The 15,557-nt window shown below is 39.2% G+C and overlaps 2 long non-coding RNA genes across 3 annotated transcripts in view; one reads left to right on the plus strand and one right to left on the minus strand.

The window, feature by feature from the left end:
* LOC141100996 (uncharacterized) overlaps positions 1–15,557 on the minus strand; it is a 418,065-nt gene that overhangs the window by 165,342 nt on the left and 237,166 nt on the right. The window lies entirely within an intron of this gene.
* Positions 13,268–15,557, plus strand: part of LOC141101004 (uncharacterized) — a 78,347-nt gene continuing 76,057 nt past the window's right edge. The window contains exon 1 of the long non-coding RNA XR_012234843.1: positions 13,268–13,473. This is a non-coding gene — a long non-coding RNA (uncharacterized lncRNA). The remainder of the gene's footprint in view (positions 13,474–15,557) is intronic.

The raw sequence follows: 15,557 nt of genomic DNA on the forward strand, positions 1-15,557 counted from the left end.
GCCCTCTTTAGGTATGGGAGCCAATGGTGGCCCTACCAAGGTGAAGTCACTTATCAATTCCTATTGCAACATAATTGTAAGATGCAAATTGAGATGTAGCGGCAGCCAAGGGATTACTCAAGGCCCCTATCACCACCATCCTTGTACTCATATAAAGTCCTGCACAATCAGATATTTTTTAACGTTTTTTTTTTAATTTGACAGTATAATGCGATACTAATACATATTCAAGTTCCCTAATGAGACTAAAAAAAATAATCTCAAAACTATTTAAGAAAACAAGACACCTAAAAGTTCAGATCGCCCCCTTTTCAATTTGAAATAAAGAAATCCAATTTGGTATCACCACATTCATAAAAGTTTGATCTTTCAAAGTCGAAAATTAATGCAAAAAGTAAGCACTCATATGACTATCAATTGAAACATATGGCTCTGGGAAAAAGAAATGGGAAAAAGAATAGCACAGAATCAAAAATTGGCAGCTGCTCTAAAAGAGTAAAGACTGCAAATTGTTGATATAGAAAGTACACATGGAAATTATATATACACTCACTATGAAATAAAAAACTTATTCACAGGGACCTTGAACTTTTAATGCGAAAAATCACTAATGTTGAACAGAGAGATTTGACACATACAACCCAAGACTTCTCAAATGCCTACGCTACATGGAACTTAAAAAAGTTGGAACATAATTATTTTAGGATTACGATAGTTGTATGGCTGGTAAGCTAATTGCACATTTCACATTTTTCTCCTTACAAAGAAAATTCTGAACTCCTACAGGTTTGTGCGGTCATTCTTTGAAGAGGTGACAAGTTGCTCAAAAAAACTATTCTTGTGGTATATAGTTACAACACAATGCATTAATCATTTATTATGACCTTTTCACTACCGGGGTATTCTAATGGAGATTAGAATCCAGAAATATATGCTGCTTACCCTTTTCACCGCCTTACAGGTGTTCGCCGGAATCAAAAGACTGGTGTCACGTAAAATACTTCCATTCAGTTGAAAATAAATTGAATGTCTATATTTCTAAAGATTATCTAGTGGATCCATTGTCTGCCATTAAAATACTAAAATATAACATTTATATGTGAATAATGGTCTGAATTGTATGTACACATATATGTGGGGGAAGAATGGTAATGTTCCAGGTACTTTTTACTACTTTGTCATTTATTTTACTTGATTTTTCTAGCAGCGTAAAACAGGCAATTTACTGACAATATAACCATAGCAGGGCATTGCACTGCAGGAAACATTGCTTGGCATATTACTACTAATGGCTATAATGGATCTACTGGCCATGACCCATTATTTTTGGGATCATTACTCCAGATGATGTTGCTGCATATATCAGCGTTTGGCTGTTTTGCCAATATTTTCGCAATTCTGGTTTTCATTACTAGACGTTATATTTATCGAAACATAATATTTCTAGTCGCCTTAATGATGGTGTTTATTCGTCAATAAAAAATATATTACTTATTAGATATTCGGAATATATAAAAATTAATCATGAATATTATACTTGTAACATGGTGGTTTTCACAGTAAATTCTAATAAGCTGTTAAACGTATTAACGACTTAGAGGTGTTGACCTGCAAACAACATGTATCACCGATCCCAGTACAGGTGAGAGATGTATGATCTCTAGAAGTCCAGTTGCTGAAATCTGATTCTGAAAGCAGGGAGCTCATAGCCACATGTGTAAATGGAGCACAACCACCAGTCATGTAGACAGTGAATGGAGCCCGGATCAAATATTTTCACCACAGCTACAATCATATTGGGGTATTTAATCCTTCAGTTCTCAGGATCAGGAAGATTCTCAGAAGATTAACCCACAGGGATTATAAATATATTGTTTATCTAGTATAAAGGTTATACTTTTTATTATGGGACTACGCTTTTGGTAATTCAGGAATTTTAAGGCTTAAAGGGAATCTGACAGCAAGTTTTTTCTACCTCATCTGAGAGCAGCCTGATGACGGCAAAAAGAAGCTGAATCCAATGATGTATCACTTAGTTTACTAGGTGCAGACATTGTAATATAATCAATTTATAAATTTAGCAATGCAGCAGAGCTGAGAAAGCTGCCCCGCCCACCACAGGCTCTCTATGTACATTGTCCACAGACAGTGAGCTGCCTATCACAGTAGGTAGCATGTAGGACCAGGGCTAACATGACCAGCTAGTCACAGCAATGATAGTCTCCTAGTGCTAAAACAATCATTGTAAGCAAGCAAAAGCACAGAGCTTGATAGTATAGGCATTAATGAAATCTGTGTTTAAACCCCTACCTCATGCTGTCTTTGGATTACATAACAAAAGCCTACTGATAGATTTCCTTTAAAAGAAAACTGAACCTAGAAATGAATTTTAAAAATTAACCGCCATCTATTCATCATGATTTATTGCATTTTTCTTAGGCTACTTTCACACTTGCTTTTTTTTTGCAGAGCGTTTTTCCCGCAAAAAAACGCATGGAAAAAATGCATACAAGCGCATACTTATGCTGCGTTTTTTTACAAGCATTTTTATGCGCATGCATGAATAAAACGCAGCGTTTTTATGCGTTTTTCGTGCGTTTTTACCGCGTTTGCGCTTTTTTCCAACATTAGTTGGCCTCACCAAAAAATCAAGATAGGGTTAGGATTAACATTAACCCAAACCATGACTTTACTAACCCTAACCCTTAACCAAACCATACTAACCCTAACCTTAACCCTAACCCTTAACCAAACCATACTAACCCTAACCGTAACGCCCTTAACTAACCCTCTCTAACCCAAACCCCTAATTTCCATTGTCTAACTAATGGTCAACAAAAAAACGCATACATGAGCATGCCAATGCGCACGTATGCACACCCATAGACTTACAATGGGTGTCTTGCTATAAAAAAACGCATTGCGCGCGCATGCGTTTTTTTGAGGCAAGTCGGACGCCCAAAAAATGCAACAGGATGCATTTTATGCGCCCGAGCGCACACCACAAAAAAAGTATGCGCGTAAAAACGCAAACAAACACATGTGTATGCGCACATAAGCGCATCCCATGCAAAATATAGGGAAAAAAGCGCATGCGTTTTTTAGCGCTAAAATACAGCGCAAAAAAAACGCAAGTGTGAAACCAGCCTTAAAGGGATTTTGTCAAGTTTTTTGCCACCAAATCTGAAAGTAACATCTTGTTAGGGCACAGATGTTGATTCCAGTGGTTCGTCACTTACTGGGCTGCTTGCTGTAGTTTTGATTAAAATCACTGTTTTATCATCAGGAGATTATCACTAGAGGGCTAGTAAACCTGCTGCCATGTAGTCTATATTCAAGAACTCTGGATAACTCTGACCCCATCACTGATTGCCAGCTTTATGCCTATGCACAGTGTGCACAGAAATCTGTCATCAATGGTGTGGGATTATACTGAGCTCAGCATTCAGACAATTGGTTGATCTAGATCAGTGTTTCCCAACTCCAGTCCTCAAGGCACACCAACAGATCATGTTTTCAGGATTTCCTTTGTATTGCACAGGTGAAGCAATTATCACCTGAGCAATACTAAGGAAATCCTGAAAACATGATCTGTTGGTGTGCCTTGAGGACTGGAGTTGGGAAACCCTGATCTAGATCAGATAAAACAAGCAGCAAGAAGCTCAGTAAGTGATACATTGCAAGAATCAGGGTCTCTGCCCCTATATCATGTTGCTCTTAGACTAGGTAACATAAACAAAAAAGATTTCCTTTAAACAAACAACCCTGTAGAAATCCTGTAGAGAACATGGAGAATAATTTTCTATTGATTTATTATATTTTCATTTAGAATACTGTAAGAGCATGGCTTAGTACAGAGTTGTGGCATAACATTCTGGTTTCCTATTGCCTCTTATCGTAGCTAGAACAAGGCTAGGGTTGGATCGGAGACTAGAATAGCTGATTTCCTACAACACATATGTAAGAATTTGTATTTGTTTATTGGCTTTGATTGCAACAGGAGTGAATGAGATGAAAGTAGGGGAGGAAAGTAGCTCCTTAAGCCAAGTGCAGAGGACCGGTTATTCTCTCATCCGAGATAATCGGATTATACAAATCAGAGTTTGATTAGAGAATGAGCATAATGTGATTGGATTCTCCCAGATGAGGAGAAGATGGATAAAAAAAGTATTTTTCGCCAGTCTGTGGAAATTAGAATGCACTCAGATATCATCCGAGTGCAGCCAGGTGGTTTCCATGCACTTACTGATTTTCATGGCGAGTGCGATTCGAGTATTGGATTAAACTTGGGCACATGGCGATATTTAAAAATTAGACAAAAGATCAGACCAAAAATACTGCCATTTGCACAAGCCCTAAGGCTTCAACTTTTGGGGGCTTTAAGGATACAGCAATTTTTCTATTCTAGATGTTTCATTACTGAATTCTAAATGCGGCAGCTGTTTAGTCATATGAGAGACTGCTTTTTGCTGTGCAAGGTATATTTTATAATGGTAGCATTTTGGGTCTTTTTTTGCCCTAGGAAATGGAATTTTTATTTTTTTTACAGAGTTTACTGTGCTATGTAAGTTACATGTTCGCTTTAAAATATGAATCAATGTATTCATGATGACACCATATTGGACTTTTTTTTATGCTTTCCAACTTTTTTTTGCAATAAAGTCCATGAAGAGAAATTTTTTGCATCACCATATTCTGAGAGCCACCAATTGTATATTTTTCTGTCAACAGAGCTGTTTACAGTAAGGGATTTTATTTTGCCTCGATGAGCCTATGTTTTTATCTTTATTATTTTTGGATCCATGAGATTTTTTTATTTCTTTTTTTGGGAGGTGGTTGAGCAAAAATCAATAATTCTGGCTTCGCTTTTCTTTTTTTTATGAATTTGTCATTACCAATTTTGTGTGTTCATGAAATGTCAAGGCAAACATTTAACTATCAGCATGATGAATATATCAGTCATGAAGGATTTTCCCCTTAACATATGACATAGTGGTTCATTATATGTTTCGCACCTGACTTTGATGCAGGCTCATGAACTGAGCCTGCATCTTTGCTGGCAATTGATAGCTGTGTTATTCAGCCATCATATGCCTCTAATAACAGTCTTTAGTAGCTAAAATCTCTGCCAGCAGCTTTTAACCTGTTAAATGCCACTGTCAATATGTGACAATAGCATTTAAAGCACACAGTCCGGAGGTTCTAACCACTAATTGGTGGGTTGCCATGATGGTTGGGGGGTCTACGGAAAATCCTTGTGCTTGTCATGAAGGTGCTTGAATAAAAGACCGTGAACTTTGCTATACATAGCAATACTATGGTATTACTTTAAAAATAGTGCAAACAATCAGAAGATCGTAGGTTCACCCCACTTTTCCCCTATTTAAAATAAAAATATCTCCATAGCCATAATGGTCAGATCTATCAAAATATAAAATCAATCAACATAACTAGTAAATTCTGTAATGAGATAAAAATCTGAACTGCAAAATACCGTTTTTTCCGACTTTGCAACACCACATCCCCTGAAACTTTTCCTGTGCAACCCTGAGCTCCCTTAAGTCCCTAGATGGGTTATTTCACCCCATGCAGCGATCATGTTTCTATTTCTGTTTTGTCAGAAGCACAGCCCTGTCTAGTGCCTAGGACAGCAGGAACACTGGTCTGGCTCTATAATACAGACACAAGGATAAAAGAAACAGAGAAAGAGAAACAGACAAGGGTAAAAGAAACCAGCAATCACTCTAAGCTCACCCAGACTATAGAATGGTATATACATGGAAAGAGATAACAAAAAGCAAGACAACAATCTTTCAAACAGTAATCTCCTGAGATGACTCCAAAACTATTTCTCTTTCCATGGCACACAGCTCCAAAGCAATTCCAAGATATAGCAAGCTATTACTGTCAACTACCCAAGTTAAGAGGTGAGTACCCTATAAAAAAACAGAATTGTGATTCCAACACCCATGAAATTTGTTTCCTGCTTTCCAGTATATCACATTAAAAAATAGTTCATGTAATTCAAAAGTACAACTTGTCCTGCAAAAAATAAGCCCTCCTATGTCTGTTGACGAAAATATAAAAACATTATGGATCTTGGAACAAGGTGAGGAATATACAAAAGCACAAAAACTGAAAACTGCCCGGTCTTGAAGGGGTTAGGCTGGTTTCGCACTTGCGTTGGGCAGAGCTGTGGAGGGCTGTGTACTTCCTCCTTTAAGCCGCCCACTGCCACTCCTCTGCCATTCAGCTCTGCCTACATCTGCCTGCGTACCTACCTTTAACATTGGGTACGCCATGTAGATGTATGCAAATGCCTCCGCTTGCGTCGTTTTGATGCTGCGCCGAACTGCGCCCAACGCAAGTGTAAAACCAGCCTTAAAGAGAACTTTTCACCAGTTTGAGCATGTTAAACAGTTCACGTCATGGAATAGTGACTGCAGGGCGGAGTAAAACATTGGTTATACTATATATTTTAATTTCTCATTTCTGTAAGGATAATAGCTTGTAAAAATTTGGGTATAATTGATGTTAAGTTCCACTTTGTGTTACCAGAGATTTGACTTTGTGGGCATATACTTCTTCCCATGGTTGAGGTTGACCAATCATAAGCAGGCAGCAACATACAGTGAAAAAGAACACACCTCCTCTCCTCACTGATCTCTGCAGCTACTGTACAGATATAAAAGCAGAGCTGAGTTATGTAACATTACAAGATCTCCCGGACCTTATTGCACAGCAGTCAGTCTGGAGAAGGGTGAGAGCTGACAGCACCGAGAGGAGATCTGGAAGTGTTTCTAGTGACAGATAACTCAGCTAGGATTCTGACATCTAGACACCTAAATTGAAGCAGTTCTAGCATCTCTGATGCCAAATATTTAAACCGCAGGGGTTTCTTACATGTACTTTGAACAGTCTTTTACATGTTCAATTGGTTGGTATAATGCATTACTTCTGACATTTAAAATAATGTAAGAATTTGTAAAAAAAAAAATAGCTAACTTCAATGGAGTGCAATGCTGAATAAAAAAAACACCAATTCATGTTTATTCTTCCTGGTTTACCAGACACCAATACAAACTAGACATGAAAGGACTACATTAAAAGAAACTGTAATTCCTTGTTAGGAACTCCAATGAAAATAAATAGAATTGTATAAATATCAAATATGGATATTATTTTGATCCTGTGTAGTTCCATTTCTTTTGATTCATTGCACACTGTTCCTTACTCAGTCAATTTCTTAGTATTGACATATCAAAAAGAGCCAGAGCCATATTTCCAATGTTCAATAGAAATGCAGAGTCTCTTAAAGTTGTAATTTCCGCTACAGTAATTGGTTTCTGTGAACAACAAGTACTCCTTTCAACAGGAATACAGCAATTCTCTTTCTGAAACCTTCATTTATTGCCCAACAGCATTAGCTGTGTCCCCTATAATGGAACCATAATTACTTCCCAAACACAGGAAGCAGCTTTTCTGGCTAACAGTCATTTTAGAGTGAAAAAGAATATAGACAAGTGGTCCTGTCATTGAAAAATGCAATCATTTCTTTTAAAAAAAAAAAAAAAACACTTTGAAACAAGAAAAAGGAATATAACAATATTATGTTTATTTTTTTTTACATGTGATAAATATTTCTTTATTATTTGATATAATTAAAATAATATATTGTGAAATAATTAATTAACAATGGATATCATTATACCTCATTTTACAGCTTACCCATGGAGTCAACTTGACTTCAACAGTGAAAAATCTGTAAAAAGACGACTCCTCTCTACTACTATTGCCACTATGCTTTATTTATCGGACTGCTGTCATCCTATGTAAAATAGATTGTTTCTGTGCATGCCTATGTTTGTTTGCAGACCACCTCTCTTAGAAAACCCAGTTATTCTCATTTTAAAAGATGGCTATGTCTGCAAAGTTAGACCACATAGAGGAGTAAAGAGGCACCAACTTTTTGATGTGCAAATATTAGTATGGAAGGCCGTCCATATACAACTTCTTATAGGATGTGTCTGGGTGGTGCATAGCTCAAAAGGCCCCGTTACACACAACGATGTCCCAGCGATCCCACCAACGATCCGACATGGATGGGATCGCTGGGACATAGCTAGGCTGATCGCTGGTGAGCTGTCACATAGACAGCCCCTCCAGCGATCAGGACCAGCGAGCAAGCTGGTATCTAGGGTAAACAGCTGGTATCCAAGAGCCACGCAGCTCTTAGTTACCCGCTGTTTACCCTAGATACCAGCGTGCAGCGTCGCTGATCGTTGGTCTCCCGCTGCTACACGCAGTGATGCGTGCTGGCCAGCGGGAGACCAATGATCAAAAAATGGCCCAGGATGATCCTGCACGATCAGTGATACCTGGTGGGGGGGCCAGTCACTGATGGATGTCACACACAGTGAGATCGCTGGAGAGATCGCTGATGTGTCACAAAATCAGCGATCTCGCTGTGTGTGATGGGGCCCAAAGTGTAGCATAAATTCCAAAATAGGAATAGAAATAGAGCACTCACCCATATGGATGAAAAATTTGGCAAAATTTGCACATTTTTTTAAAAAAACTTATTTCTCACACATCTCTACCTGAAATGCAAAATCATCATGTTTTTTTTTTTTTTTTAAATATGAGCGCATTCTGTCATTATTTTAATCCTATATGATAAAAGGCCAAGTTCTAACTCCTTTCCTTTTGTGCTGTAGAATGTCCCTTTGGACTATTGTCCATTAAATGTGCTTATTATACAGTAAGTGTCTATATTTAGAATGGTGATTTTAAATAACCATTACCTGATAATTCAAAGACTTTCTAGGGAATCTGTCAGCAGGATTTCACACCCCAAACTTTGTATGTGCATATAGCTCTTTCACAGACAAGTCTAGCAATATTTTTATATAAGTAAATAGAGAAAGGCACCGCGCTCACAGGACCATTCAAAGATGATAACGTAAAAGTAAAAGTGAAAGTCCTGCCTTTCACACATAAGCCCAATACTCAAAGCGTGCAGGAGATACAAATCTACCACAGCAGGATACACTGATGAACGGTAAAGGACTTATACAAACTTACCCTAGCTCTGCTGAATGAAGGTGCTGTGCTGATCACAGTGAATGATCCACAGAAATGCTGGATAAGCAGGTGAGAAGCTGGGAGGATGAAGTGAATGAGCTGGCTGACTGGGGTGCAAGTAAAGAAGAGAGCTGGGCAGAGCCAGGATAGCTCCGGCCGGTAGCGTCCTGGATGCACAGCTGAGGGGGACCGACACTGTCCTGCACTGACAGCGTGTGACGTCACAGGCTAAGGCTGCGGAGCCTAGCTGGGGCCAAAAACCTACGCGTTTCAAAGCAAAATGTGCTTCTTCATCAGGGTTACTGCCCACCCAGTATAGCTGTCATATATAGTGTGTATATGTTCAAACACCTGTTTAACTCTTGGATTGAACACTAACCTCCACCCTCCCAGTAGAAGGCTAATTAATGATTAAAATAATATCATACATTTAAAAAGAAAGAGAAAAGAATAGCCATAGCGTATACCTCACAAAAATGGGTTGTAATATTGAGAATAATAAGGAATGTTAAAAACTATAACTTTATTATGCTGATAAATTTTTTAACATTTTAATATGAATAAAATCGAATACAAATATAAATATAAAGAAAAACTATGCACGTAAAAATAAAATATGTTCCACCTACTGCGAATACTCATACAAAAAGCAGATATCAAAAATATGAATATAGAGAATATGGTAGGGGAAGGCAAATGCATCTATCTTAAAAAAAAAAAAAAAAAAAAAAAAATATATTTTTTAAAATATTTATAAAACCACATAATGTATATATGGCTAATAAAATTAGTCATAAACAGCCTCTATGTATGCATTTCACAATACTAATATTGGTTATAAACGTTGTTCTATTGCATACCAAATATTAGTATAACTAGTGAGGATAATGATTAAAATTACTTGTATATAAATACCCCTTATAGATAAAGTAAAAATCCAGTTTGAATATTAATAAAAATAGAATAAATGTGAAAGAACTGGTTAAAAATAGTTAATAGGTACATGAAACCTCTAATGCAAGCATCCATATGTATTCATTTGTCTACAATCATATTAGAAGGCATAGAATTCCAGTTCATGATTCAGGCCTTTTGGGGCTAAACTCTCCAAGGAGAATATACAATAGGACTCTGCTCTAGACATTGCCTTAAGGAAATCACCCCCTCTCTGGTTATGATGGACCACCTGAATGCCACAAAAGTGAACGCTTTTCAAAGATTGGCTATGTTTGTCTTTAAAATGGCGTGAGAGAGGGTGTCCTATAAAGCCTTTACGAATGTTAGAAAAGTGTTCTTTGATGCGATCCATCAAACGACGTTTGGTGCGGCCCATATACAATTTGTTACATGGGCACCTAATGCAATAAATAACCCCCCTGGAAAAACAGGATATGTTCTCTGTGATATTAAACTCCATCGTACCACTGGAGTTAGGCTGGTTTCACATTAGCGCATTTTCAGCGCGCGCACGGCCGGGGGTAGCTCCGCCCCCGATCCGGCTCTCTGCCCGGCGTGCCCGCCCCTTCCTTGTAGCGCCGCCTCCTAGCGGACAGCGGCGCCTGAGATCGGCGCACCCTATCTTTAGCATAGGGTGCGCCGATCGTGCGCAGGTCGTGCGCTAGTTGCGCTTTGACCTGCGCTGCGCACTTATGACGGTGCGCCGTGCGCGCCAAAATCCGAAAAGTTCGATTTTGGCGCACACGGCGCACCGTCAAAAGTGCGCAGCGCAGGTCAAAGCGCAACTAGCGCACGACCTGCGCACGATCGGCGCACCCTATGCTAAAGATAGGGTGCGCCGATCGCAGGCGCCGCTGTGCGCTAGGAGGCGGCGCTACAAGGAAGGGGCGGGCACGCCGGGCAGAGAGCCGGCTCGGGGGCGGAGCTACCCCCGGCCGTGCGTGCGCATAAAATGCGCTAATGTGAAACCAGCCTTAGAAAAGGTCAATTGGCGTATCTTTTTAAAAGAGGTGTTCATACACCCAAAACACCCTCCACATGGTAAAAAGCCTGTATTGCCTTGATTGAGGGCCTTCCAGGGACCTAAAGGGCCCCTGAAAGCCATCTTTGTAGTTGGGGCCACAAGGTTCCCTAACGTTTGTGACTTCCTATATACAAATCTAGGGTTGCTAGGGAGGAATTCCCCAATCACTTTATTCTTCTGAAGGATGGGCCAATGTTTGCGTATAATGTTGGCAAACTTATTGTAACCCATGTTAAACTGAGTAATAATTGGGTGTTTTGAAATCTGTTCCTGTATACTAGAGCCTGGAAGGTCATTTAATTGCGTGTTGCTGATCAAGTTTTCTCTAGAAATAGAGGCAATGTCTTGCCGAGCCTGTTCAAAAAACAATGGAAAACAACCGACTGAATACCAGATGCCACCGGAAGGAGGTTGACTCAAATAGTTTTATCCATATCACCAGTTGCCACCTTCCGGTCTGGCTCACAAATATACCAAAAGGGCAATGCATGAGGATTAGGCGTAACTGTTCTAAAATGGATGATTTTTAATAGTGAAGCTGATCATTTAACTCAACAATTTTTGGATAAGGGGTACCCTAGTGCCCTACTTGAACAGGCTCGGCAAGACATTGCCTCTATTTCTAGAGAAAACTTGATCAGCAACATGCAATTAAATGACCTTCCAGGCTCTAGTATACAGGAACAGATTTCAAAACTCCCAATCATTACTCAGTTTAACATGGGTTACAATAAGTTTGCCAACATTATACGCAAACATTGGCCAATCCTTCAGAAGGATAAAGTGATTGGGGAATTCCTCCCTAGCAACCCTAGATTTGTACATAGGAAGTCACAAACGTTAGGGAACCTTGTGGCCCCAGCTACAAAGATGGCTTTCAGGGGCCCTTTAGGTCCCTGGAAGGCCCTCAATCAAGGCAATACAGGCTTTTTACCATGTGGAGGGTGTTTTGGGAGTATGAACACCTCTTTTAAAAAGATACGCCAATTGACCTTTTCTAACTCCAGTGGTACGATGGAGTTTAATATCACAGAGAACATATCCTGTTTTTCCAGGGGGGTTATTTATTGCATTAGGTGCCCATGTAACAAATTGTATGTGGGCCGCACCAAACGTCGTTTGATGGATCGCATCAAAGAACACTTTTCTAACATTCGTAAAGGCTTTATAGGACACCCTCTCTCACGCCATTTTAAAGACAAACATAGCCAATCTTTGAAAGGCGTTCACTTTTGCGGCATTCAGGTGGTCCATCATAACCAGAGAGGGGGTGATTTCCTTAAGGCAATGTCTAGAGCAGAGTCCTATTGTATATTCTCCTTGGACAGTTTGGCCCCAAAAGGCCTGAATCATGAACTGGAATTATATGCCTTCTAATATGATTGTAGACAAATGAATACATATGGATGCTTGCACTAGAGGTTTCATGTACCTATTAACTATTTTTAACCAGTTCTTTCACATTTATTCTATTTTTATTAATATTCAAACTGGATTTTTACTTTATCTATAAGGGGTATTTATATACAAGTAATTTTAATCATTATCCTCACTAGTTATACTAATATTTGGAATGCAATAGAACGTTTATAACCAATATTAGTATTGTGAAATGCATACATAGAGGCTGTTTATGACTAATTTTATTAGCCATATATACATTATGTGGTTTTATAAATATTTAAAAATTTTTTTTTTTTTTTAAGATAGATGCATTTGCCTTCCCCTACCATATTCTCTATATTCATATTTTTGATATCTGCTTTTTGTATGAGTATTCGCAGTAGGTGGAACATATTTTACTTTTACGCGCATAGTTTTTCTTTATATTTATATTTGTATTCGATTTTATTCATATTAAAATGTTAAAAAATTTATCAGCATAATAAAGTTATAGTTTTTAACATTCCTTATTATTCTCAATATTACAACCCATTTTTGTGAGGTATACGCTATGGCTATTCTTTTCTCTTTCTTTTTAAATGTATGATATTATTTTAATCATTAATTAGCCTTCTACTGGGAGGGTGGAGGTTAGTGTTCAATCCAAGAGTTAAACAGGTGTTTGAACATATACACACTATATATGACAGCTATACTGGGTGGGCAGTAACCCTGATGAAGAAGCACGTTTTGCTTTGAAACGCGTAGGTTTTTGGCCCCAGCTAGGCTCCGTAGCCTTAGCCTGTGACGTCACACGCTGTCAGTGCAGGACAGTGTCGGTCCCCCTCAGCTGTGCATCCAGGACACTACCGGCTGGAGCTATCCTGGCTCTGCCCAGCTCTCTTCTATACTTGCACCCCAGTCAGCTCATTCACTTCATCCTCCCAGCTTCTCACCTGCTTATCCAGCATTTCTGTGGATCATTCACTGTGATCAGCACAGCACCTTCATTCAGCAGAGCTAGGGTAAGTTTGTATAAGTCCTTTACCGTTCATCAGTGTATCCTGCTGTGGTAGATTTGTATCTCCTGCACGCTTTGAGTATTGGGCGTATGTGTGAAAGGCAGGACTTTCACTTTCACTTTTACGTTATCATCTTTGAATCATCCTGTGAGCGCGGTGCCTTTCTCTATTTACTTATTTAACCCTTTTTTGGCAGAACAAGCACAGCTTCTGTCTAGGCACCAGCAGCCCTCCCTTTCTATTGGTAGCACCCGTGTATATCTGTATAATATTTTTATATAGCCAGACTGTTCATCCATTTCTGCAAAATCAGTGTGTCAATCTATATGCAAATTAGGCTGAAAATCTATTTGTACATCTGAAGCCTTTGTCACTTTAGTTCTATTGCCTCTGCAGCGACTCCTACGGCTTCACTGATCTCTCCTTTAACTGGAGACACACAGCTTAGAGACTCTCAGTCAATCAGGAGGTGACGGTGCTGTTCTGGAAATAGAGCTGGAGTGACAGAGGTTAAAGATCTACAAATAGATTTTCAGCCTCATTTCCGTTTCAATTTAAATTACAGCAACAGATGAATGCACTGGCATGTTAAGGTATTGCTGGAATTGTCTATGAAAGAGCTACATGCACATACAAAGAGTTTGGGATGCGAAATCCTGCTGACTAGGGATGAGCGAGCCCATGGAATTTTGGTTTTGTCGGAATCAACCGAACTTTAGTACAAGAACTGTACCTGTACACAATAGAAATCAATGAGTACCTGAACTTCGAAGCTGGAAAATCTCTCTCTCTGTCTCTCTCACTCTCCTTCCCAAACTGTAAAACGGAATTCCAGGAAAAATCCGTGTTTGGAGTTCAGCATCGGACACTAGCTGTACTTTGCAAACCTTAAACTTTACAGTTTGAGTTCGCTCATCTCTTCTGCTATTTAAAGATTGAAAGCAACAATGCTACCATTTATAACACCTGCCCATGTGACCTTGGTACCGAATTGTTTTTTCAATATTCAACTTAACATGTACATAGCTGACCACCTCATTTTACTTTACATGATCAGCAGCAACAAATCAGACCCTCTACCCTCTCAGGTAGTGTGTTTGGGGGCTGTTTCTTGACTTTTAAATGAAGGATTATTGCTGTCTGAGTCACATATGAGTAAGGACTTGGTTCTAGTCTGGAATGTATAGGAAAAACACTTTATTAGTTCTGGGATTGTCCTGTTTTAATTAAATTTAATAAAGTCTTTTCCACATTTTTCCTCTAAAAATGGCTAAATTTTCCCCTGTGTTCTACATTGCTGGTACTGGGCCTGCTGACTCTAGTCTCTATACTGCAATTACATCATGAAACTTTATGTCGACTGATATTATTTATGACACCCAAATCCTAGATATAAATAATAAATATAAACAAAAGATAATCTTGCCTCTACTGTTCAATTACAGCATTTACAGCGTCTACAGCATTTTCTGCACGCTCCTGAAACTGTCTTGTAGAAACTTGGCAGGAATCACAGTATTCTCCTGCTGACAGATAATCTTATAAATGTGCCCCTGCTCTGTACTGTGTAATGGCTGTGTCTAACCGTACAGGTACATGGTCTGATCATACCACAGCTCCTGGGCAGTGGAGGAAGCAAAAGAGTCTACAGACAGGACAGCGTGGGGATCACAGCTGATTCTTTCTGAGAGATAGAGCATCTCCCTCCCCCCCCATGCTGTAATGTCTGTATACTCTGTTTTACTTCCTCCCCTGCCCAGGAGATGTGGTATGATCAGACCATGTCCCTGTACGGTCAGACACTGCCATTACACAGTACACATCAGGGGCACATTTATAAGATTCATTTGATAGGTTAACTCACCAAAACCCTGACTAATGCACTAGCAGGATGCAGCAGACCTCCATTAATAAAGGCTGGGGCAGCACAGGTGCAAAACCACTGATGAGAACAGCCAGTAACCCAATATGGTCTGGCTGCCTAGTGGAAAAAAAATGCACACAAATAGGGCTTGCATAGGACATCAGTCACACAGATAAGTGTGGTGTAAAGTGTCTGAACAGCCTATTAATGACGCCCATAGTAT

The sequence above is a fragment of the Dendrobates tinctorius genome, unplaced genomic scaffold (assembly GCF_039654945.1).
Source record: "Dendrobates tinctorius isolate UK_male_01 unplaced genomic scaffold, ASM3965494v1 ptg000011l, whole genome shotgun sequence".
Classification (NCBI taxonomy): domain Eukaryota; kingdom Metazoa; phylum Chordata; class Amphibia; order Anura; family Dendrobatidae; genus Dendrobates; species Dendrobates tinctorius.